Consider the following 26541-nt stretch of genomic DNA (forward strand, 5'->3'; position numbering starts at 1 on the left):
CAAAGGACAGCCTCGAATAAAAAAGGCACCTTAAGCAGCCCCCAGCCCCCGTAGACAAGTGGCAAAACGCTAACGCTAACGCTAGCGCTACAAAATGTATGGATTTGACATTAGTATTCGCTAGCGAAGCGATGACTTATGTCAAATCGCATACATTTTGTAGCGCTAGCGTCAGCGTTAGCGTTAGCGCTTTGCCACTTGTCTACAGGCCCAGAAGGGCCATTTACAGCTTCCATACCTATTTCCGTATTTGTTTCTGAATGATTACTATTAAAACCAGTAAATACTCTCGAGTACTTATGCTACCCAAAGCTGCACTTATAATTTATATGCAACCTATAACATGTAAAAGCAAAGACGCTAGTGTTTTAGCGCAGGCCATAATGGAGCATAAAAAGGTAATTACAGATAGCTAATGTTTCAGACGGACGATTATTCCCGTGCGAGTTGAAGCGTTTCTAATAACACACCGTTCATTACGTATCCCGTATCCTGGTATTAAATCTGGACACTTAGACCATCCGTCAATCTCGCGGTAATCTATCACTAGGGTTTAAGTGCTCCGCCAGGAAGTACCGGCACGAGCGTGTAATGCTATATTAAGAGGAACACTCGGTACACTCATACACGTTCAACTTTACATGACTTCAATTAAAACCTTTAAAAATATGATGATGATGATTAATGGTCGATTTACACGGGTGACTAACGGGTCGATTTTAGTCACCCGGCAAGTCACCATTCAACAGTAGTATTCGCAGCAAGCGATCGCTTGCGACTAAGCGTTTGCACGGTCGATTTTAGTCACCAGCCGCATGCGGCCATCGGCCGCACGACTTTGGGGCTTGCGATTTTAGCCGCATGCGGCGTAGTCGAATTGCCATTTAGACGGTCGATTTTCACCGTGCGGCGGAAATCGTGCGGCTTTAGTCACCCGTGTAAATCGGCCATAACGCTTAAACACAAGACTCTGATTCAGTAGAGTAGTCTAAGTTAGTCGAATCAAAGCTTAGAGCTTACCTGGATAATAGCAATATTAATATTTAAAGAAATACTGTACTGGATTTCCGACCATGGCCAAATTTGAATAACCCATAAAGCCATAACCCTCTGACACATTATTACAATTTGCTACATAATAATAACATAAAATTACATATTTAGTATTTACGCACACAAAGTAACATTGACCATTGTGTAAAAGTCATAATATTATCACAAACTAGATGACGCCCGCAACTCCGTTGCGTCAAAATTCGTTTATCGCGCGGGAACCGTACATTTTCCGGGATAAAAAGTATCCTATGTCCTTTCTCAGGACTCAAATTATCTCCATACCAGATTTCAGCTAAATCGGTTTAGCGGTTGGGGCGTGAAGAGATAACAGACAGACACACTTTCGCATTTATAATATTAATATGGATGACATCGCATCGGAATTTGGATACTTCAAGCATTCTCAATATTATCATCTCCTTAAGAGCATCTTTATTATTCGAAGTGGTTGGCAAATTACAAAGTTGTAGGTAACAGTTAAGGGCAAAGGCGCTCTAAGTAATTGCCCATTAGGAAGCTTAATAGGTTAAAGATTCCGCTAATTGGGTTTATTTTCACCATCTATCATTTTGCTTCCGCAGATTATGTATGGACTGCTGGTTCGAGTAATCGAATATATTATTTAATAATACGAGTCTTATTAATAACCCAAGTCGGTATTATTTAACTTATTAGTCGTTATTGAAATTAAAAATATTAATTTCCGTTCTGAATATGATAAATTAATATTTCCGCTTATGTTTTAAATTTTTGAATGACGCAAGGAAACTCAGTACTGCAGTATTTACGAATAATACTGCAGTACTGAGTTGGCTGATCACCTGATTGTCTGGTAAGTAAGATGATCCATGTATCGGATGGATATGTAAAAAGTCGGTCCTGCGCCTGATGTGTCGGCCTTCCGTCCCACTGGGTTATGACTTATGAGAGTAAAGGAATAGAGAGTGCTCTTGTGAATGTGTATAAATGTGTATAAAATTACTTCTGCGTAACTGGCTTAGTTTCAATAAAACCGGCCACCACCACCGAAACCGATGTGGGAATTATTATTATTATTTCGAGTCTGGAACTAGATGAGGAAATAGGTAGCAGTATCGGCATCCTCGCACTAACATAATACTAGTAGTAATTTTGTTGCGTTGCTATATATCACTTTAGATTAATGAAGGAACAGAGATAACATCGCAGCCAGAGAGGCCCTTCGTTACCCAACTGTCAACAAATTCTCACTGTGCTCTACAAAAAGCATACCAATAACCTATTTCATCACTGCGCTTCGGTTACGAGACGAATTACGTGATAATTCGCGATGGATCCCAGCATTGTTCGAGCACCATTAAAGGGTTTTTGCTCCTCGTGTTCTTACAAAAATATGTATGTAACGAACAGTGGAACTTCCTCGAAATAGAACAATAATTACGTAAAAGTTGAATCAGATATGGAAATAATCATCGGTTTCGACATACACGTGGGTTGTGACCTCAAAATGCGCGAACGTACCTGCGATTGAGGCACTGAGCACTCATCCAATCATAAGCTGATTGCCACTCTGTACTGCTAATCAGCTCTACAAATCAACGCCTGAAAACATGAAAACCTAACAAGAGGTGTATACTCTCTTTCATAGAGTTTTCCTTCCTAAAATAAGCAATAGTGCCACTACAATGGAATTGTGCTTGTTAAAGAGCTTATAGTGTCTCTAAAATAGAGTCTCGCGTCCTGAAAAGGCTACAATAGAGTCGTTATTCGACATCTATAATTATAGTAAATATTGTAGAATCCTGCTCTGTCACTTCTATATTCCTTGGGAATCATCTCATGAAAACCGCAAAAATAATTAAAGAGGATTATTACTTTCCTAATAGTAAATAGTAGGAACCCGTAGACAGCAAGTTTTCTTTATCGCTTCTTTAAAGAATCGCCGATAAAAAATTTACTGAATTGACATAATTATTCGATAACATGATGTCAACATTCGACTCATGTCATGTCGACTCCATACATTTGGCAGAGTAGACAGAATTATAGAGTATGCCGACTTAGAACTGATGTTGAAAATTTTAAATTTGACGTATTATGACGAAAATCGTCGCTAGGGTTGTTAACTTGTTACATACGAATTTAAAACTATGACATATTCGATGGACGTGTTCCTCTTTGGTCGTATTGTTGTTTGTGTTTTGGCACATACGATTAAAATTGACAGAATCCAATTTTGAAATCTTTATTTTGAATATTTAAAAATTTATTATATCAGCCAGCGCGAGGCATATTCCGTTCATAATCCTAGTGAAACCCGACGAATTTGACATATATTGAAACCTGTCCGTCTCTTTGCAGTCGAACTACTGGTCGTTATGTCTATTGTGCATTTGGTCGGCAATCCTATAAAAATAAATGTTGGCTCGGGGCTAAGGTGTATGAAACTAAGCGCATAGTTTCAGTAATGTGTAATCCACTTTCTAAATTTAACGTTTGAGCCGATTTAATTAAGAAGGGGAATGATTTTTATGCAGCAATACCGTCTATTGCATCAGTACTGAATTTTAATATGAAGTTGGCTGATAAAATCTCCTTCGCCGATATTTCAACAAACAAAGCGCTGTCACGCGTGGGCGCAGCTCAAACGAACGTATTTTATTCCATGGTTTACGAGTACGCTGCATTTCTGTGCCAATATTCTATAAAATATAGCCAATTTGACATTATTATTATATAATTTGATAGCAGCACCAATTTTAAGACTGTCTCTGCGCGTGAAAATTTGGTTATTGTAAAAACCTCTAGATTTAAGTTGAGTGATTCTATGAACCAACATAACACAGAAAAATATAATACTTGATATAATTAAAAAAACAATCTATGTAGTATAAGCTGCAAGCGAAACTAATAGATGATCTAATACTCAAATTATACTTAATTGTTATGAGTTGAATAATATATGAATGATTAATTATACTGTTTCACTTAAACGCTTAGTTCATTTTTCCTTGACACAAAATTACCTCTGGTTACTGAACTTTGTGAATTTAATAAATAGGCGTTAAGCTAGGAACAAAATATGCAGGCTCGAGCATACTTGATATGCATACAAGCGAGAGGAACACGCCCTTATTTATAGTATCAAAAACTTATTATGAATATTGTTTAAGCTATGTTTAGATCACTATACAACAAACTATGTAAGTTGTTTAAAATGAAGCAAGATACCTTTATATAAAATAAATCCACACTAATAATATTATAAATATAAAACTGTGTATATAATATGCATTTTTCCATAGACATCAAACATGCATATTACACTTCGCTGTCGAAAAACAACTTGACTAAGTACTCTTGTACATGCAGTTACATAAGTTTTTATGTTCCCTAATAATGTGGCATGTTTGAATCAGCATGAGCCTAAATGCTTTGGACATAATTTCTATATCAGAAAGTTTGGCAAAGACAAGTGCAAATCCATTACTGTGACCTTTAAATTTAGAACACTGTTCCATATTAAGTAATAGCCCAAAACAACAGTCTTATTAAGGATCGAATTGGTAACGATGCTATCTTCCTTATCTTTTCAATGTGCACTTAAAATATTCCTTATAAGGAACATCAATGCAAATATTGCTTGAATAGTTTAGTTTTTACTTTTTAAGTCAACCATTTTGATTTAGGGACTATCTGCAGTTTTAGTAACGTGCTTTGCAATAAAACTTACAGCCTACCTGATAAAAAGTAGCAGAATCCATGAAACATCACAACTATTTCATAAAGGGCCTGTTTCACCACTTCCTGATAAGGCTATCCACCAATCAACTTGACAGATCAAGTATGGAGAATCTGTCAAAAAAGTTGTGAATAACCTATTAGGCACTTTATCAGAAAGTGGTGAAACAGGCCCTTACACAGAAAGTGGTGAAACAGATAACTATTATTATTTTCGTAGTACATAATCATGACAGAGCCTGTCTACATTCTGTAATATATAATACTTTTTCAGGTTAAAATTCTACGTTTCCTAAGTTTTACTAAGAGCAGCATTAATTGGTTATAGGTGGCGTGTTCGCGGCGGTTTGTGTGAGCAATCTATCAGCGCGGCACGGTTTCCATGGTTACACAACCACAACAATAAAAGTGACGACTTGTCAGGGAAAGTAAGTGCCTCATTTTTTACCACTAAGTGCTCATTACGCTTTATTTATCGACATTATGTGTAAATATTGCGATTTGCGACACAGTAGCTACTCGTGAATTTCATCTTCTTTATGCTAATAGAAGTACATTAGTCTATACGAGAAGTGAGGAGGAGGGCAGGTTAGGCTGTCTTGATTCTAAAATCTAGTTTGTATTATAATTCTAATTTCGAAAAACGTGAACAAACATTAAGGGTCCGGGTGCCATCGCAATTCTCATTCAAATGTAATACCAAGATCTTGTGAATTTCGATGGCACCCGGACTCTTAAGGACATTTCCCTCAAAGATATCACATAAAAAATATTCCCAGCCGAACATAGAAGAACAAAGGAGGAGGCCTTTTTGGAAGTTGGTTGGAAACAGAAATTATAGGTAATATTCTGTATAATCCATAACGAGGTACTCATATTATAGTTTAAGATGTAATAAGGATCTATTTATTAATATTTCAAAACCCCAATTAACAATTTTTAAATTCAATTTCGATTGGACCTCTATAGTATTTTAAGACGTAGAAAAACATTGATCATAGTTTTAATACAGAATACAATCATAATATTAAATACGGACATTAGTTTTAATTATTCACAGTAATCGTTAAACACTTAACACCAGTTTCTAAAACATAATTCATCACAAATTGCAGCGGATGCCACTAATAGATACAAAATTAATCAAACATCAACTATGATGTATATTTTGGTGCTGGGTCAACGAACTCATTAATTTGGTTCACTAATAACCTTTTTATTTGGTTCGCTTTTAACATTATTTGACCGTTATGTTACCCGCAGTTTTTACCAAAACCTTAGGTAATAGATCGAAATAGTTTTAGATAATTGAATTGTTACGGCAAAAACACGTGCCCGCTACCGGTTATAGAGGTATTGTTACAGTTAGGGCGAGCGCACACTTGAGACACTACTGCACTTAATTATTGACGTCAAAAAGTGTATTTGTAAACCTATTTTGAATACATTATTATTTTGTTTGAACTAAAATCAGCAGTATTTCCAAGTCGGGTAGGGCCAATGTACACAGGAAAAGTTTAATGTTTATTAAAGCATATTATGACTTTAATTGTTGTTATTATTGTAAATTTAATTAAGTAAAATTAATTTAATGTAAACTTATGCTTGTATTTTAATCAAATACAGTAAATAATAAGTTGATTCTGTATGCAATTATATTACGTTATAATATTATAATGAATGAATTATTATTTTATAATTTCTATAATTAAATTGTTCTAATTCCGCAGATTATCAAATTTTATTATTAATTATGGAAATGTTGTAATTAATTGCACTACCTACTTCTGTTTAATTTTCCGTTTGCATGGTTTTGCAGAATAGCCTATTTTCAAAACTTTGTATTTCGCCAAATTTAGCTCTACAAAACTTAAAGGTAAAGGATCCTAATTTATGAATTATGGTTTGGTTAAATTTAGAAGTATAACGCTTCCATATTTAAAAAATGGACAGCTACTTGAAATGCACGCCCCGCCCCCACCACCCCCCACGACAATATCACAGTCTAATGTCTATGGAACTTATTACGCTGTGACAATATCATCCAAATACTTCAGAAAATCCTTACAGATGTACAACTGTATTTTGCTGTTTTGTCTTCATTGTAATCGTTTTTTTAATGAGTCACTTCCTTTAATCTCGCATACAAAAACAAAATATTTTCCTCTTATCAATGAAAAAGGACATTGTATATAATTGTTCTGATTAATCGGCCGATGGAGGAGAAATCAACCGGTTCCTGGTTTCCGGCCGTTTCGAAGGAAGCGAGTAATCGCGTTATACTATTAACCTACTGAATTAAAATGTACCGTAGTCCGTAACATAACGTAATTCCAGCTGTTTGGGAACATTTTTATATTGACATTAATATTTGAGCTGAAAGTTAGTGGCATATTCACCTACGGCATATATACCTCACTAGTCATATTACGTATGTTATAATATATACATAAGATATACATTTTCAAACCGCAATTATGTATTTCCAAAATGGCCCCAATTTCCTTAGAAATGACACATTATTAGTAAGATAATATGTAATGTTTGTTAGTTCTAGCTGGTTTTTTGTTAAAATTCACGTTTCACATCGTGATTTCTAGTTATTAGAGATGATTTGATTAAATACAGGATCTGAGGTTGTTTTTACGAAAAATTAGTAAAAAATCGAGTAAGTATTGCTACCAAATTAATCTAAGGGCCTGTTTCACCACTTTCTGATAAGTGCCAAATAGGCTATCGCCTATCCACAACTAAACTTGACTGATGAAGGAGGGAGAATCTGTCAAAATAGTTATGAATAGCCTATTTGGCACTTTATCAGAAAGTGGTGAAACAGGCCCTAAGTCTCGTGGTGCGTAATAATTGCTACTAACGTCTATATTCTGTTTGAGGCTTGAGCAATGATATTCGTGTGCGTGAAATTCAAGTCCGGACTCTGTTACATTAAATATATATTTTTTTACTTCTTACTGCTCTACATTTGGAAGAAGAAATAAACTTGACTTTTATATTTTTTGTCGAAATTTTACGATCGGAACATTTTTGCGAATGTAGAGCGAACATAAAAATGTGACACATCACACAAGCACTGCTAAGTTTAGCACTCGGCAAACAAAGGTGCTAAAGCCAATTAAAAAAGAAAATACATTTTTAATGCGTTTCCGTTATTTATAACCCCTATAGCGTCAGTTATCAGTAACCACAGACGTAAAATGGACGAACGTTAAAGCTAAACATAAATCTTCAGTTCATTAAAATATGCAATTCCTAATTAAAGTTAATAGACAAAAATATATTACATGCTCGGTTTTAACAACTTATTCACTCTCATAATAGAGCGAGAAACATTTTTCTTGAATTCCCACTAGATGTTTGCATAAAAAAGCTATAAGATTGTAGAGAACTTATTCAAATTACCACGTTGGGCGATAAGCGGTCGATTTTGGAATCGCATTTACGTAGCAGCGACTAGCGGCAAACGAACCTTCGCTAGCCGAGGTCCGGACCCGAGATAAAATTATCTAACATACAATCCGTGCCGAGGTACCGTTTTTTTCACTCTTGCATCCGATTGCGCGCACCAATTTATTTACTTAGCCATTCATTCGGTTCGTTGAACCCGCGCGTTCGCCGAATAAACAAATATCAACTTTAACGCCGGGGTCTACGATCATTTTCGACAGAAAATTATTTCGTCTACCGTCTTGCGATGTATTTGCATTTCCGTAAGCGATAAACGCAACCTAAAATCAATCTTACTGTGTCACGCGTAGGTCGAAATCACGAAGGTGTGCGCGGCGACGCAACTAAATGTGTGTTTTTCTGTTTAACAAAATAACGAACGTGTCGATTCGTTGACTGAGCTCGTATGGTTCATTCACAAAAACTCTATTGACACCGAGGGGACAACACGTAATCTACAGGTAAATTACATTTCACGAATAATTTACGTGTCGAAATAAAAGTAATTGACAACATTTCATTTAATTAATCATCAAAAATAAAAAATACCATTTCTTTGTTTTTATTTCCGAAGTCCTAAAAAATTACAGATTTTTTTAGTCATTAATTTCCGAGAAAAAAAATAAAACGCAAAATCCACTTATGACGTCATTGGTACGGCAGAATACGATACGATTCACACCTTTGCTTGTAGGAACGAAAATAATGCAGATCTAAACACAATAACAAATTCAATAACCTCAAAGTAAAGTACCACAAAGTCAGTGACAGTACTGACAGTTTTTTTTTAAGAAATCAGATATGACGTGCAAAGGTATTTTGTTGTTCAACCGTACCAATGACGTCATTTGGCGCTTAAGTCATTTTAGAATGATGAGAATTAAAAACCAAGTTTTATAAATGAAAATGACCACATTTTCAATAATAAAAAAATAATTTAACTCTTACTTTTAAATTTCATCATAAAACAAGTACAAAAAATATTTGAAATGTTGTCAATTCTTCGATTCGAACGAGCGAATGAAGCGCGATAAACGGCGCCGAGAGCTGACACGCTACATAACTTTTATTGTAAAGTTGATCGATAATAATAATTCGATACACAATCGATGATGTGAGTTTTTCAAACACCTCATTGTTGCAGCGCGGTTATTGTTGAGATTTTTTACAGATTACGACACCCATTATGACTACATGCGTTGCCAGTTGCGACACACTCCATAACAAAATGTATCTCGAACTAAATAATATTCGGTGTTTATGACACTGCAACCGGAAATAATTTTGCATAATATTACCAAAATATATTTTTATAAGGCTATATTTATGGTAAGGATTTGGACGATGTTCTTCTGCCCACTTGTCGATTTTATTTTGAATATGTAACAATATTATGTCACAAGTAACTATGCAAGTAACAACCTTCAAGATGCCACAGAATGACAAGTTATAGGTACACATGTACAGGTAAGAGTTATATTTTTACAAATTAATGAAAAATATTAAACTGAAATTAAAAATTAAGAAGAACAGGTAGGTAGAGTTTTAAAAAGCAATCAAGAAATTAGTAATAAGTGATTTTAACAGTCGTATAGCCGACATAACTGTATGCCTGATAAACGTTTTCCGGTTATAATTATAAGGCCCGATTTTTCAATCCTCAGATAAACAGACAGATAGTATTTATTCAACAGATAGCAAGATATTGAATTTTTCAATCGTCAGATAGGACTTAACCGGCGAATAACCCCGCTAACTGAGGAATAAAACTATCCGTCGCGTGAACCACCAAATAATCGCTATTAGACAGATAGTTTCACATTTACATTGGTAATTGGTACATATAACTATCGTTTTAAGGATATTTTCGATGAAATTGATGATCTTGCAATTGAAGAAGAGGCCATAATAAACGAATATATGAATCGTATGAATCCATTGGAAAGAAAAGAAATAATCGTCAGATCGAGGCCTGCATTATAAATTTATAACATCTAACTGATCCAAAAGATTCAGGCTTTTAAAAGAATCTGTACTACATTTGCTTTCTGTTATAGAATATAAAATTAAGCAAGAAACACAAACACGAAACACAGTCAATAAGTAGATAGGTATCCTATCAGGTACCTAATACCATCCTAATACAGTTAGTGCAGTTCAAAAAGTCTTTGTTCGTCACAGCATCTTTTTATTTCAATCCCAATAGTTAATAAACAATATGTGCACAGGTGTCAATTCGAACGAAACAGACAAATAACCCAAAAACAATGAGACTGAGTCTGTCTTGCTCTAACAATAGAGTATTCAATTTATTTGTTTCAACTGTGTAAAGTGCGAGTTGCCAGACTTCAAAAATTCGGTCAGATAGTTATCTATGGAATAAATGACATTTGAAAAATTGACTACGACTTATTCGACGGTTAAACCACCGAATAACTTTATTCTTCAGTTAACTATCCGACATTTTATCTCAGGATTAAAAAATCGGCCCTAAGTATAAAATAATATTGTTAAAATTAAGGCGTAACTTACATCTGCTAACGAATCACGTATCAACAATTTCCATAAGGCCCTTTAATAGATATGGAACCATATGGAGTTGACACCGTACTGTACGGCATCTGTAGCATCTGCCCCCATCCAGATGCTCAGGGTGGCTTTACAATATACGCAATACAAATAAATCCCACTAAACCTTTTATTGTTACAGTAACTGTCAAATGTCGTCAAAGAAATTCGTATTTTAAGCCAATATCTTCAAGGTGTATTATTGCTTGTGACAGAAGAATAATAAGTGCAGCTGCAAAAGACTTCAACGCGTGCCAAAATTAGATAAAGGATTTTTTTAGGAGCGAAGGACCGACAGTATTAATTATGACTTCGGAGTAGTATCCGACCGAAGCTTCGGCTTCGGCTTCGGCCAAAAAAACCATCTTCGGCGAACCTTCGGCTTCGGCCTAAAACCCGGCCGAAGCCGAAGGTTTCGCCGAAGGTCCGAGCAACCGTCGAATTTGAACGAACTGTTACGAAAGACTATGTGAAATGTGAATCGTGAGAGAGCGACGCGACGGACCGGTCGTGTATGGAGAGGGCGCTGGGAGTCACTGTCAAATACAATAAACAAACACTAACTTCTTAATAAATCATTTAATTTTTTAAAAGAAGTTACTGATTGTTTATTTTATTTTTTAGTCTAGTTTCAGTCTAGTCGAGTAAAACAAAGACTGATTAATTGGTCTAATTATTTTTATTTGCGAAATAATAAAGAAATATTATTTTTTACAATAGTACAGTCCATAAAGTAGTTGTAGAATGCGTGAGCGGGAAACCTAAGAGATTTCTGCTGGAACTTATTCAGGGTGCTTAGGGACAAAACATACTACAAGTCCTTAAGTCTAGGAGGTGAGCAGGAGTGAGGGAAGGGTGACAAAATTCTAAATTTTTGGTTTTTGGCTAGTAACTAAAATACGATGCGTTGTAGCCTAATTCTGATTGAATAGTAGCTTTGCCGCTTCTATGCTTCGTTCAGTACCTAAGTGAGAGAGCTGTAAACACATCCCCCATCCCCTCATTACACCCCTTGACGCGGCAACGCACCAGTAGAACCCCTGGTGTTGCAGACGACGCAAGGCATTACGATAACCAGTTTACTATAATACTACGAATTTGTCACTAAACAAATAAAACTATTCTCGGATATGTATCGGCGATAAAAACGTTTTAAAGGATGAGAAGTATTCACATTTAACGACTGTTTAGAAAAAAATATGATCAAGGTACATAAAGTTACAAGAATTTTTATAATGATTAGGTAGGTTTTTTTCTAATGAGGAAATTGATGAGTTTATTGTGATAGTAATGCCATGTAAACCTGAATGAGAGGTCTCAATTCTCAACTGGTTTTTAATGAATGTAATAAATTTCGAATCAGTCATAAACATATAATCGGACCGTTAATGAATGTTTCGTCACAACTCTCGTATTAACATAAGACGGTTTTACTGCATCCGTGTAATTATTATCGTATTAAATCGACACGATTTACTGGTAGGCACTTAGACAACATATATTTGATCTCAATAACGAACTTACATGCTATAAAAAACCTAAGAAATTTGATATAATGCATTACTATGTGGCAGGGTGATTAAGGTTTTGCACACAAAACTTATTTCAGCAGAAACATTTTCAAATAATAATAATAATATCTATGGACGCTTCACACCATGTCAGTCTGGTCCCATGCTAAGTACCTGAAGGACTTGTGTTACAGGTACCGGACAGCGGAAATATATTTAATTGTACTTTTATACTATACATAATTATATTTAAGATTTTTATTATATCATACACATATTTAATACACATTCATGACCCAGGAACATTGAAAATAAGCCCGACTAATAATAAAATCAGAAATATAAGAAAAGGAAAAATGTTCCCATTCTCCCCTATTTTGCTGTTCCAAGAAAGAATTTCAATAACTTTTAGTCCATGTAACTAATAGTGTACTTAGGCTGTGATAGTTTCTTGGCATTGTAAAATAGCGGCTATAACGCGGCCGCAGACGAAGCGACGTCCCACCACTTACCTAACAAAGCATGTTATGTCCTTTCGGACTGGATTTTATTTATCCATTGAATTAATTTAATGACTACACATTTTATGTCCCGACAGACATTCCGAAGTTTAAGGTGTAGGCAGGTTTTATTTACTTTACTGCAGTAAAATAGAAAATGACTCGAATTACAATTAGCATCAAACATAGTATCGGAAATACCAAGAAACCTTTAAGGGCCTTCCCCTACGGAGATTCCGTAATTTACCGTATTTAGAGCCTTATAAGCTCATAATTTGAAAGCTACAAAGTTATAATAAAAATACAGCAATAATCTTCAGTATATCAACATTCCTTTCCCCGTTTTACATTTTCTATTTTTGTTTATTATACTCATGATATTAGCTTCCAAAGTAATACCAACTTATTAAAATTGAAGCATACTTTCAGCATCTCCCTAGTATTTACAAATTACGTTTTTTTTAAACACACGACAATAGATAGACAATTTATTTCTTTAACTACATATTCCCTGTTTTTTTTTAGATCAATTTTGAACTAAGATAAGTTATAAAAATAGGATTTTTGTGCGATTTCTGCAACGCGTCAAATGTATGGTCAAGGTCGTTTGCTCGGGGGATGGCCTTAAGAGCCGCAATCCTCCGTTGCTTTGCTGTGAGTTGCGTCGTGGGATGAGGGCCAAGCCATGTACCTCAACACTGCGTTGCGGCGTCGCAACGTAAAAAAATGAAATTCCTGTGATAGCACAGCAATTTAATTTTTTTACGTTGCGTATAGCAAATACAACTCGTATAGCAAATACAACTATAGAGTTGTATTTGCTATACGAGGATTGCAATATTGCAACACGGCACTAACGTGTGCCTCATCTGCGTTGCGTAGACGTGCAACAAGTGTTATGTATCAAATAAAAACGCTGCGACAGAACAACGCAGCAATGGGACTCAGCTTGATATTTCACACCGCAGACGAACTTCTAATTCGGATTTAATTTTTCATCAAGGAATACTGGTTTATACGGTCTAAGATAAATATTTTCTTTTTTCATTTCCGAGAGTAATGGCTGTTTACAAAGTGATATTTACCGGACGGGCACAAGAGCTACCCCAATAACTCACTGTTGACGTTGAAATTAATATTCATTGTAACCCGACTTCCACAGAAGAAGGATCTGGGTCATGGGTGCACGGTAGTGCCCCCGCCAAGACGAGCTAATTTTGTTTAGGTACTTTATATTTCTCTTCTTTAAGCAATTTAATTTTAGTTTTTTAAATATTATTATTGGTTATTCGACAAATAAATAAGAATTATAATATACTTTTTTGGTCATTAAATGCCTTGCAAATAATTTCAAAAAATTCCAAACATCCGACAATTTTTTACCTTTTTCATCGATTAAAATTGCTGAGTAATAATACTGCGACCTATTTCAGCGGTGAGGTAAAAATGCGTTAGTCATTATCCCAGTTGAAGCTGCACCGCCCTGAGCAAATTACTACGAAGCTGTACTAGACACTAGACGCCCAAGTCCTCGGTCCGATAATCCGATTCCACAGTTTCTGCAGAGTGCAGCTATATTTCTGTGAGCTTGGTACCATCGAACAAATTGATTCGTAGGCAGTTGACGGACCTACTTCGGTCGGATTATATATATAATTCAATGTCAGCAGCTGTAATCAGTCGGCTGGGTTTGAGATAACGCGACCAAATTACGCAGGTCTATCATGTGCCTTTATCTTCTCTGATAGTACTTACTTGATTAAACTACAATGTTGCGGTGTCCACTTCGATTCGTCAATTCCTGTATGTACCTAACTGTTATTTTAGCAGTTTGCTTTTTTCAGACTTTTTTTAGGGTTCCGTACCCAAAAGGTAAAAACGGGACCCTATTACTAAGACTTCGTTGTCTGTCCGTCTGTCTGTCTGTCTGTCTGTCTGTCTGTCTGTCTGTGTGTCTCCAGGCTGTAACACAAAAAACGGTAATAGCTAGAGAGTTCTCTGTCGTCTTGTCGTAGAGAGTTTTCTGTCTGATGTTGCCGCTATAACAACAAATACTAAAAACAAAATGGGGGGCTCCCATACAACAAACCTGATTTTTTTGCCTTTTTTTATCTATGTCAATAATGGCAACAGGTAGGTACTTGAATCTTTCACAAAGTTCTTATTTATATGTGTACTGTAATATTTAATAATATTATTAAAATAAAATAAAAAATTAAGGGGGGCTCCTATACAAAAACCACAATTTTTGGCCTAATTTTGCTCTTTAACGGTACGGACCCTTCGTGCGCGAATCCGACTCGCACTTGACCATTTATTCGTTCTTTACTTTAAGCTGGGCAAGTGTATCTAGTGCTCTCTCGGGACCATTTAACAAATCCTCTACAAATGTTGGTTGTATTACTGTGGAAACACTGGGGCACACCATTGAGTTTTTGAGCACATCATTGAGATTGACTTAAAATTTACTTTGAGTGATCATCATTAATAGAAAAAATATAAAGTACTAGCTGTAGCCCGCGACTTCGTCCGCGTTAGCATAGTAGATGATATCCCAAGTATTATTTATTGTACAAAAATATTCAATGTACAGAATTGACTTTCCTACGATTTTATTATATAAAGATGTTCCGCGCGGCTTCGCTTGCGTGATTTAGGAATTTCACGCAACCGTACATTTTTCCGCAAAAATAGCCTATGTCCCTTCACGTTCTTCATGTTTGACAAATAACATAAAAATTGCTCCAGTAGTTCTTAAGATAATAAGCAATTTCATATAATTTCCCCCGTTTTTTCCACATTTTCCTCTATTTCTGCGCTCCTTTTAGTCTTTGTGTAATAAAATATAGCTTATAGCCTTCCCCAATAAATGGGCTATCTAACACTGAAAGAATTTTTCAAATCGGACCAGTAGTTCCTGAGATTAGCGCGTTCAAATAAACCTTTTCATATAATTTCCCACGTTTTTTCCACATTTTCCTCTATTTCCTCGCTTTTATTAGTCTTAGAGTGATAAAATATAATCTATAGCCTTCCTCGATAAATGGGCTATCTAACACTGAATGAATTTTTCAAATCGGACCAGTAGTTCCTGAGATTAGCGCGTTCAAATAAGCCCTTTCATATAATTTCCCATGTTTTTTCCCCATTTTCCTCTATTTCTTCGCTCCTATTAATCTTAGCGGGATAAAATAGAGCCTATAGCCTTCCTCGATAAATGGGATATCTAACACTGAAAGAATTTTTCAAATCGGATTAGTACTTTCTGAGATTAGTGTTCAAACAAACAAACAAACAAACTCTGCAGAATTATAATATTAAGTATAGATTTAAAATACCATAAAGTATTGTTCATATGTGTATATTTATTTTAAATATAACTAAATAATACTAAAGATTAAAAACTAGTTCGAAGTATTTACTTAGTCACTCGAATCCACACTCAGGTACAAGTTTTTCGAATAAATTTTCTGAATGTAGATAAAGCGGAAATACCTAGTAATGGAATAAAGACTGATAAATAGTAATTAGAATTCCAATTAATAGGAAGCCAAGGAGGTGATAGAAGAATGTTAAACATCGTATACAGACGTAACTAGCGAGTATTTAACGAATTAGTAATCGTTACCTAGTAGGTACCTACTACTGACTACATTACACAATTAGCAATTAAATTAGTCGTAATACGCCAATTTATAAGTTTATCTATTCAGGATTGAAATAAATAGTAACTACTACTGATAACTATCAAAATACTACAAATTTTCGGTAAGCTATTTCAAAATTTTGCTGACTCTTTGTGTGTGTAGTATTTTAAAAAAAATAAATAATTAATCTTAAGCATTCTATTTTTATATAATAAAATATGTTGAACATATTTATATGCCGTTATTCGCAATAAAATTAAAAATAACACCCACTTAATAACACAAACATTATTTGCATAATCGGACACGACGTAAAAAAACGCCACGATTCAAGATACATTTTATTCATAGCATAAAAAAAAACTATATCAGAGGATGTGATGAATAAATTATAATACATTTGTTATTATAATGAGCTAACGATATGTGATCTGTTATCGTTAGGTAATGCAGATAATATCGATTGAGGGTTTTACCTTAGCGGTTAGCCGATAACTAAAATAAAAGTAATATTGTAAAATAAATACGTTTTCCGTTAAAGAGATCTATGCCCTAGGTATAATTTACTAACATAACATTGCATTCCATCATAGTATAAAGCATGGAGTGGTCTCTGTATATAGTAAGTACCCTGTAGGCCTGTACACACTACACTGTGAAGTTGAAATATTATTGTGACGAAATATATTTGTTTCGATACAACAATATATTTAAAACAAATTCATACGTGAGATAAATAGAAATATAGAACACAAAAGTACACGTACTAAAGCGTAAATTTAAAACTTTAGATGTAATTTGAAATATTTATTATGAATTATGATAAATTCAACTTTACTTAGACAATCCACACCTGCTAATATTATAAAGAAAGTGTGCCCGTCCGTTTCTTACCTTCATACCCAAACTGCTGAACCGATTTACCTGAACCGCTGAACCGAATTATCCTTGGTGCGAAAAACAATAAAAAGATAGCGAAAAAAGGATATGGGCGCAGAGCCCATAGACGGCCCCAAATTAAATAAATAAATAAAAGCGATTAACCTGAAAAGTATAGAGATACTTTGAGGCCCGGGAAAGGACATAGAATACTTTTTATCGCAGAAAATGCACGGTTCCCGGGCGAAAAACAAATCATCTAGCAATATCTATATTAAACACGTTAAAATAACTGATAGTGACCAGCTTCTTCATTAGTCAGCTATCTCTAGGAACAAAACGCTATCGGCCCACAGCCCAGGAGATACCGGCTGTATGCAAATGAATTAATATAATATAATTTATTTATGAAGGATGCACTTGTATCATAAATTATACTATAAATAATCTTATAACATTCTCAGTAAACATCCATAGCAATATTATGATTGCGGCTGTCTGCCTGTCTACTTGTGTTTTACCTTTTGACGCTTGAGTTTAAATTAATTTTCAAAATAAAAAGATATACGAAAATTAATATATTACTATTAAAAATTACAACACCATTTACATACATAGAAATTCTTATAATAAATTGATATACGGTACGAGTTACCGCCTACGATTTTATAAATATTACCTTCCCCTGTATGTATATTTTATCGCTAATAATATTATCAAACAAGTTCGAAGTGGCGATAATTGACGCTAGTATTATTGTATACCTCTATAATCTTGGGATGAATTTCTAAATTACTTTCCTTTTATAACATTGTAAAGACACTTAGGACAAAAACATAATATACGCAAGCCTTTCTTCCTACAATATATATTAAATATTTAATAAAATGGTCTCTATCATTTCGACGGGTATTGCAAACATAATATTATACTAGAGGATTTACATCATCATAATACTCCCTACACCGGTTTTGGTGACGGTGGCCAATTTCATTGAAACAAGGCCTGTTACGCAGGAGTAATTTTTAAAGTGCCCAAGTGTGTGCGCAGTACACAAGAGCACTCTCTATTCTTTTCACTATCATAACCCAGTGGGACGGATGACCGACACGACTGGCGAGAGATCAGGCGCAGGACCGACTTTTTACATGCCTATCCGACGCATGGATCATCTTACTTGTCAGACAATCAGGTGATCAGCCTGCATTGTCCTAACCAAACTAGGAAATAACAATCTGTTTCCAACGCAGGAATCGAACCCACGACTACCGAGTCTAGAGCCACGCTCTAAACCACTGGACCACGGAGGCGTTAGGTAATACATGAAATAGTTACTAGTTCATTAAAAAGTTACTAGTCCTTGAAATAGGTCTATATTTTATTTAACTCTACATTTTCAAAATTACTGTTCTCGATTACATCTGCTCTATATCTTGTAGAATTTTTATACCGTATCGTAAACTGGATCGATGAGCAATTATTTTTTGAATTTGTTCTAGAAATTATATGCAAGGTTAATGATGGGTACCGTACAGCCTTCAGACTACCGCAACAATACTTCTATATCCACATCCGCTCATAAATCCTATTATAAATTTTTACGACTTTTAATTAATTCGTCCCAATTTGTTACATTAATATTCATTAAGTTTTTTCATGTTTGTTCGTATTTTCGTAAAGTTATTACTGTTATTTGCAAATTTCTCCTGACCTAAATCAAGTAAGGTTGTGATAGACGTTGCTAAGTAGCTCATAATAGGATAGGAGTTTTTCTCACGCGTTTACCGAGGACTGAATATTAAATACAACTTCTATTAAAACTTACTAAACATAATTTTTTGCGACCTAATGGTCGCAAAAAATTATGTTTACGATTAATAATCTTTACGATTCTCATTAATAAGCGACAAGAAAAATGTTTATCTGTACAAATTAATTGCTAAGATCGGATGTGATTTTTTGCGGGGACTGGGAGATAAGCTTCACAGGTTTACATAATAGGGCGGGTGTACACTGGTGTGGGTACATAGGCGACTAATTACCATAATGTGTACACGGCCGATACGATCGCCGCCACGTCACGACCGCGAGACCGGTCTCAAGTGTTCTTTCTGTAGTAATAGCTTTCCTGCAAAATGGGGATGGTTTTATTTTTGTGATTTAAGACCACAAAATTGAGGAATTTTATAGAAGTTTTTAAAGAAGTTGATAAAATCTATAGTAGATATTTTGATCGAGAGATACTTAAAGATCAGAGGAATATATGTAGGGTTTTACTGGCAATTGTAATGACCTTGTAATAAATAACAAATGTATATTAATTTATGACATGTAAATATATTATTAACAAATAGATATTACCAACGCGTAAATTACCGTATTTAATTTTATAATCGTTACTTAACCTAATATAAAATATTATAATTATGCAGTCACAGGTTGTTATTTACAACAATTTAAATCGTACGGTCCGCGCTCGTTGTGCAATTGTTTTTTGTGATAACGACTCATTAAAACCCGAGTAAAAGTCAATATGAGATTGTTACATAAACAAAATAAACTGCAAGTAGCGTGGTGTACTTTATTATCAAAATAAAGTATATAAAGTGTAACAAAACGTAGTGATAATATTTAAAGGTGTGTATGTATTCCTTGTAGAGAATTTACTGTGAAAGTAGCAGCGATGAAAGACCAGCGTCACGAGTTTCCCCATAAAAAAGTAAAAATAATTGCTTATTCAGCGCTGCTACTTTTACAGTGAACTCTATACACGGGACTCATAAGTCATACACACCCAAGAAGTATTATCACTTAGTTTTGTTACACTCTGTATAATTACACTAAAACAATAACTAAAATCATTCTATTGATGTAAACCCGCAACATTGTTAAGCAGTAGAGCTGATAATTATTAATTATCATTATAATATATAAGTAATTACACTCTACTATTACATCTTTATAAACAAAATAACCTAAACATAATTAGTTCGTTGGTAGCTAGAAACGCTACACTCAAAGAAATAAAACACATTGCTCCCTTGCTCCGTCGGGAGTTAAAACGTCATATCCATTTACTATAATAACAATCTTTTATTTTTTAAGACGAGACCATTTTCAACAAAGTACAAAATGAGTTAAAAATAAAGGACGTTGATGATAAATTACAGTCATGGTCCGGACGAGGCGAAACGTTGATTATATTTATTTCTGTACCCTAGAGGACTAGGAGGGTATAGAATTAGCGCGACTTTATACCTGTATATACTCTACGATATTAAATTCATTATTACACTTTTAGTTAATTTACCCTCACTTACCCCGCACTTAGAGACGAGTAGGTATTAATTACTAAACTGTAATTAAATTAAGAATCTCAACTGTAATTAAAGGAAATCTTCATTTAATTACAGTTGAGTATTAAATATTCGTCTTTGAATCGGCAGTAAGCGCTTATTTCTTTTTTAATAGCGTTTTGCCTCATTTTTCGCACTGCGTCACAGACTTACCGCACCGCCTTGTGTAGTTCTAAAACGTAACGGTAAATAAAATAACATTTCGGTCAAAGATAAGAAACTAACACGTAAAAATATGAAATAACCGGCAGTTGCACATCTTCCTGTAATTATTTTTAATGTTAACGTAGCGGCCTTTGGCGTTTCCTCCGAAAACGGTTCTAGGCTAAACGTTTCATCATCACTCGAGTTTTATTCTTCACAGTCGCACACGAGAACTTGAAATGACAGCTTTCCGGTGTAAAGGCATAAGTATACTTTTAACAGACCTAAGTCGTATAAAATTATAAATATTACAAACCGACGATTTAGATCGTCCAGGTCGAGGAGGACTAAGTCAGCTTAGTCAGGGCCTGAACCTCGACCTGAGTTCGATCGTCTGTTTGCTATTTAATAACCGCTCTCATTCTCTTACTCGGCTCGGCTGATGATGAGGTTCTTAAAGTCTGTTTTCAAAGGAATTTCTCATATTTCTTTGAATACCAAGAACGTGTCGTTGAATGCCGAGTTTTGTTAATTAATACGTTCGCGTTCACAAAGTGCTCTTAAGTAAGTTCTATGAATTCAAACAACATCCCTTGGGATCGTAAGCATAATCTTAGCGGTCGTAGCGGTATACTAACATGAGACTTAATCTTGCAAGGGTTAAGGTATAGCCCTAATACCTCGTATAAAACAGTACCCATAAATTACGAACGCGTCCAACTGATACTCATAATTAATATGAAACAAGCAACGGAAGAGCCATACGAGCAGATACAATCTCGGAAAAGCGATACAGAATCCTCGGCAACCTCTTAGCGTATATTTATTTGCATATCCAATAGAAAGGAAAATTGATGATAAGCCTAAGGACGTATTAATATAAATATACGAGCTACTGTGAATAGAAAAAAATAATTGCGTGTGGGCGAGCGCAGCAGGATATAGGTTCGATATTGTACCTGCAATAATGGTCCTCATTACCACCACGCAGGCCACAGAGTCGCCTGCGCGGATCGCGATCGTAACATATTGCCGTTGATGTAATAATAACCGAAGCATATTGCATTGTCAGTGAGCGAAACTGGTCTTGGATTTAGACAAAATGGTGGGCATAGCCTATGGTAAATAGCGGCGGGCTACGGGCCGTATTGTTTCTGTCTGACGTCTGGCTTATTAACATTCGTCTTGTGCAAGTCAATAAAAACGTCATATACCTGCCGCCGCATCCACACACCTGTAATGAGTGAATTTTAATGCTTCTTCATAAATCATGATTGTTTTAGTGAACATTTAAATATACTGCGTACCATTTGTATTTCCGCCTGGGTTAAATTTTATTTTGCTTTTAAATTAGCTGTATTTTTGGCGACAAAAACTAAGCTACATTGCTAATAGCATTTTTTATTAAATTATGCTAATTGCTAATAGCATTTTTTATTAAATTATAATCACAAATAAGTCTTTCGATGGAGACAGCGATTAAAAATTCAAATAATCGTATACCGTACAAAAACGCTTTTAATAATTCATTAATTCTGTGAGCTAAAGTTGTAAAGCTTTCAGGCCGGATCGCAGTTTTTTGCACTTCGATTCTATGGTAGAGAATAGTATCTCTACATATTGATTTCATCTCTGCAGTTCAACGCCCCGCCGGGTCTGATATACAGAACTCTACGTCGTATTATATAAACTTTATTCCCTATTTTATGTCTCGACTTTTTAAATTAGCATCTCAAGGCCGCCGAGAAAAAATAGAGATCAATGGCTGGAGCTCTCGACAAAAACGAGTAACAAATAATTTAATAATATTTATACAGAGCTCTCAGCGGCCCCGGGGTACTCTATATTTACTAGCGCGAGTAGAGACGTGCGGATAACGCACATATTCAATATCGACAAAAAAAACTAAATACTTAATTAAATGTTGCTATAGCCATTAACCGACTTAATGGTTAGAGATAAACTGCCTAAGCGATATAACTTTTAAAATATCTTTTCTAATTACTGCATTACTACAGTTAGTAGAATTTTGGTAATTAAAGTGTACAAAAGAATGCATAAATGAAAATATATTTATGAAAAACAATTATTGCCGAGCACAAATAATAGCTAAAAGGATTAATTTATTTAATAACTAAACAAAAATTAATAATACATAATTTTCTTTTACATTTTGTTTAAATTTGAATATTTAAAATGTACAAGTTTACAAATCGAAAGTTATTATATTTCATTATATTGAACAACCGATCCGCAATTACAAAAAACAGTAGCAGCAATAACATTTTACGTGACTATTCACAACACCGCAGCACAGTAGCTGCTCAACGTTCATAGACGATAATGGTAATATTTACCGTGGTAATAGAGTACCGAGTGTATCGATACATCGACATGTAATCTGAGGCCATCCCTAGCTATCAACTAATCAATTGTGGTGTGGCTACCTGCAGCGTCCTTCGTACACGCGAGCGTGTTGCGTTATCTCTGTTTTGTAACGATACTCTTATTTTTATTTACGCTGCATGATATAATTTACATTTCGATAAATATTTACATACGCACATCACTAGCAGGATAAAAGGAATAAGAGTACTGATGCGACTTTTGATTGCGACATGTAGATTTCCTTGACAGTCTCAGTAATTGAATTAAGAGAATTTGACTTGCCTGCACGCTCCGTTATAACGAATAATCCATTTTGATGTCAATGTAAACAAAGCTCAATTTCGACGGCTACAAATTATAATGCTACTAACTTGAATGTCACGTATAAGCCGCCCAATAAGTGAAACGTTAATAAAAATTACTTTATGGTTTATATATATTTTTTTTCAATTAGATAAAAATGTATTGAAACTGAATACTAGCACAGAATACATATTATGTATAATATATAGATACAAAGTTAGTGTAATAATCTTAGTTCTATGCAAATGCACAGATAAGCGGCATGTTTTCCGCGGCTGTTACCCAAAAAGCTCGAAATTGAACAATAAGATCGGGTACGTAATAACTAATAAAGTACAAGTGGCCGGCAACACGCAACACCTGGTCTAGTCAAATCCACCACCACCACGACCGGTCGCGTTCCGAACATAATACTTGAATCTACGAATAATAGTAGACTTGAATAAATTGAATAATTGCGTTATGAAATCGAATAACTGTACGGATCGGGTAGCCCGTTGAAGTCTTTTGTTTGACAAAACGCAGGGACAGCTTTACGATCTCTAAAATGCTGCCTACAATACTATATTATATTAGGAAATAAATCATATTAATGAACATTAACTTGTGCCGTTATTTTCGGCCATAACTCTCGTAGGTATTTTATTATTACGGAATTTGAAAGATGATAAAGTGTTTATGTTTACGACATGAACTTGAACAGCCTTTAGTTTAATTTTTACTTTGACGTGTCTGTCTGTGGACTGTGAAATCGTAGCAGCTACGCGAAAGAGCTGATATTTTAAAACTAATTTGATTTTATTTTTGTTTTAGATATATTTTTTGATATAATATTTCATAATTATCGGGTCACTGTTTGACAGTTTAAGTTTTAAATATGTAAATGATAATTCTCGAACCAAATCTACGTCTAAAACTATTTCAAAGGAGGGAAAGAACCTACGAATGAACAAGTAATAATTCATATGAAATTCATTTTTTTTTTATGAAATAAGGGGGCAAACGAGCAAACGGGTCACCTGATGAAAAGCAACTTCCGTCGCCCATGGACACTCGCAGCATCAGAAGAGCTGCAGGTGCGTTGCCGGCCTTTTAAGGGGTAACAGGGGAGGGTAGGGAAGGGAATTACAGGGGAGGGTGAGGAAGGAAATAGGGGAGGATAGGGAAGGGAAAAGGGTAGGGGATTGGGCCTCCGGTAAACTTACTCACTCGGTGAAACACAGCGCAATGTTTTCTGTGAGGACGTGGTATTTCTCCGGTCGAGCCGGCCCATTCGTGCCGAAGCATGGCTCTCCCACGTCAAAATTCATATATTTTACTCCTTTGTTACCAATATACTTATTCTATTCAGTTCTATTTCTGCAGTTAATTTAAATTTTACTTATTATTATAATACCCAGCAAGGTATATTATGTAATTCTGCAGCCAGGATGCCGTTTTTCTTGCGACTCTACATTTAGTTTTCTGTAGAGCTATTATGCAAAATTAGGTGGGATGACGATCTCCGTTTAGTTGCGGGCCCATGTTGAATGCGAGTAGCAGGAGATCGGTCATCTTGGCGTTCATTAAGAGAGGTCTATGTCCAGCAGTGGACGACTATAGGCTGATATGATGATGATGATTATACAAAATTAACATTTTATCCTAAATGCTTTGTGCGTATTAGTAGATGTAATCTTGATTAAGTCGTGTTAGGGTTACAAGGATTGCATTAATTAGTATTCTTAGGGACAAGTTATGTAAATGCACATTACTAGCTGTGTTGAGTTTACATAGCGTCAATAATATATGACTAAGTGTTGCATTACGTGATGACAAATGAGGTAATTTATAAATAGTAGGAACAAGTGCACCACAAAATATGATGTTAGGTTCGAATTAGTCATTTTTGGTTTCCCGTAAGTACTCAATACTCAGTTTTATATAAGTTCGATCGAATGGTAAACAAATCATAACGCTACTAATTTAAATGTCACGTATTATACAGTACCGTAAAAGCAATATAATGACACATAAATTTGGTAAAGTCCAATTTTTTGTTTACATTTAGATCGAAGTGCGTTTGTACGAAGTATAAGTAGGTTATTGATACTGCTTGTTACCTCTTCACGCCCAAACCACTGAATCTATTTTTCTGTTTTACGGTATGGAGATAATTCGAGTTCCGGAAAAGGACAGGATACTTTTATCTGCGAATAATATATAAGATATGGATACCGCACAAAGAATTTTGGCGCAATGGAGTTACGGCCATCATCTAGTACGATCATTAATGTTGAAAATTCCATAAATTACCAGGTAGGTTCAAACCCACAATGGGACTTACAAAATCACTTATTAGTCTGTCACAAGGCACAGAAAAGTGAGTCGTGTGAAACGATGACATAAGCGGCTAATTATTCGGCGTAGCCCACTTCCCAGCCCGGGTCTCGGCGACCACTTTTTTCCGAACGCAACAGGTTAAGGTCATTATGTTACCTGGATATCTTATTAACCCTTTTGGATCTGAGTATTTTACAATAAGACAAAAAGTGCCTACAAGTGGCTCTACCTATCAATATTAAATGGTAAAGCTGTGAGATTATTCGTAGGCTGCGCAGAGACACTTTATTGAGATAGATAGGGTTTGGTGGAATCAGTACCGGTATTTTGGGGCATATTTTTATCTATTTTATCTACTGCTCACATAAATGTTAATTCAGAAAAATAATTACAGTCATGCCCGAAAAGTTATCTCTAATATCTATTAACGTAAACTCGCCCTTAATAATTGTGTTTCTTTTTGACATACATACATATGATATATTTTAATCATAAAACTTCCTTTATTGATGTTTTTGAAACATATGAATGCATAACTAACTTCGATTTTATTCAACGATTCTGACTCTATATTACTATTTTTCAGATCCTTTTGTTCCTCAATATTTTGATTTATTCCTCATACATGGTACCAAAACTATGGCTGGATGATTAAGTCATGAAACCGAGGTGTTACAAAATGGAA

General features: G+C 35.0%; 1 protein-coding gene across 1 annotated transcript in view; it reads right to left on the reverse strand.

Moving 5' to 3' along the window:
- LOC121727255 overlaps nucleotides 1–26541 on the reverse strand; it is a 103744-nt gene that overhangs the window by 76469 nt on the left and 734 nt on the right. The gene's annotated exons all lie outside the window — the stretch shown is intronic.

The sequence above is a fragment of the Aricia agestis genome, chromosome 1 (assembly GCF_905147365.1).
Source record: "Aricia agestis chromosome 1, ilAriAges1.1, whole genome shotgun sequence".
Classification (NCBI taxonomy): Eukaryota; Metazoa; Arthropoda; class Insecta; order Lepidoptera; family Lycaenidae; genus Aricia; species Aricia agestis.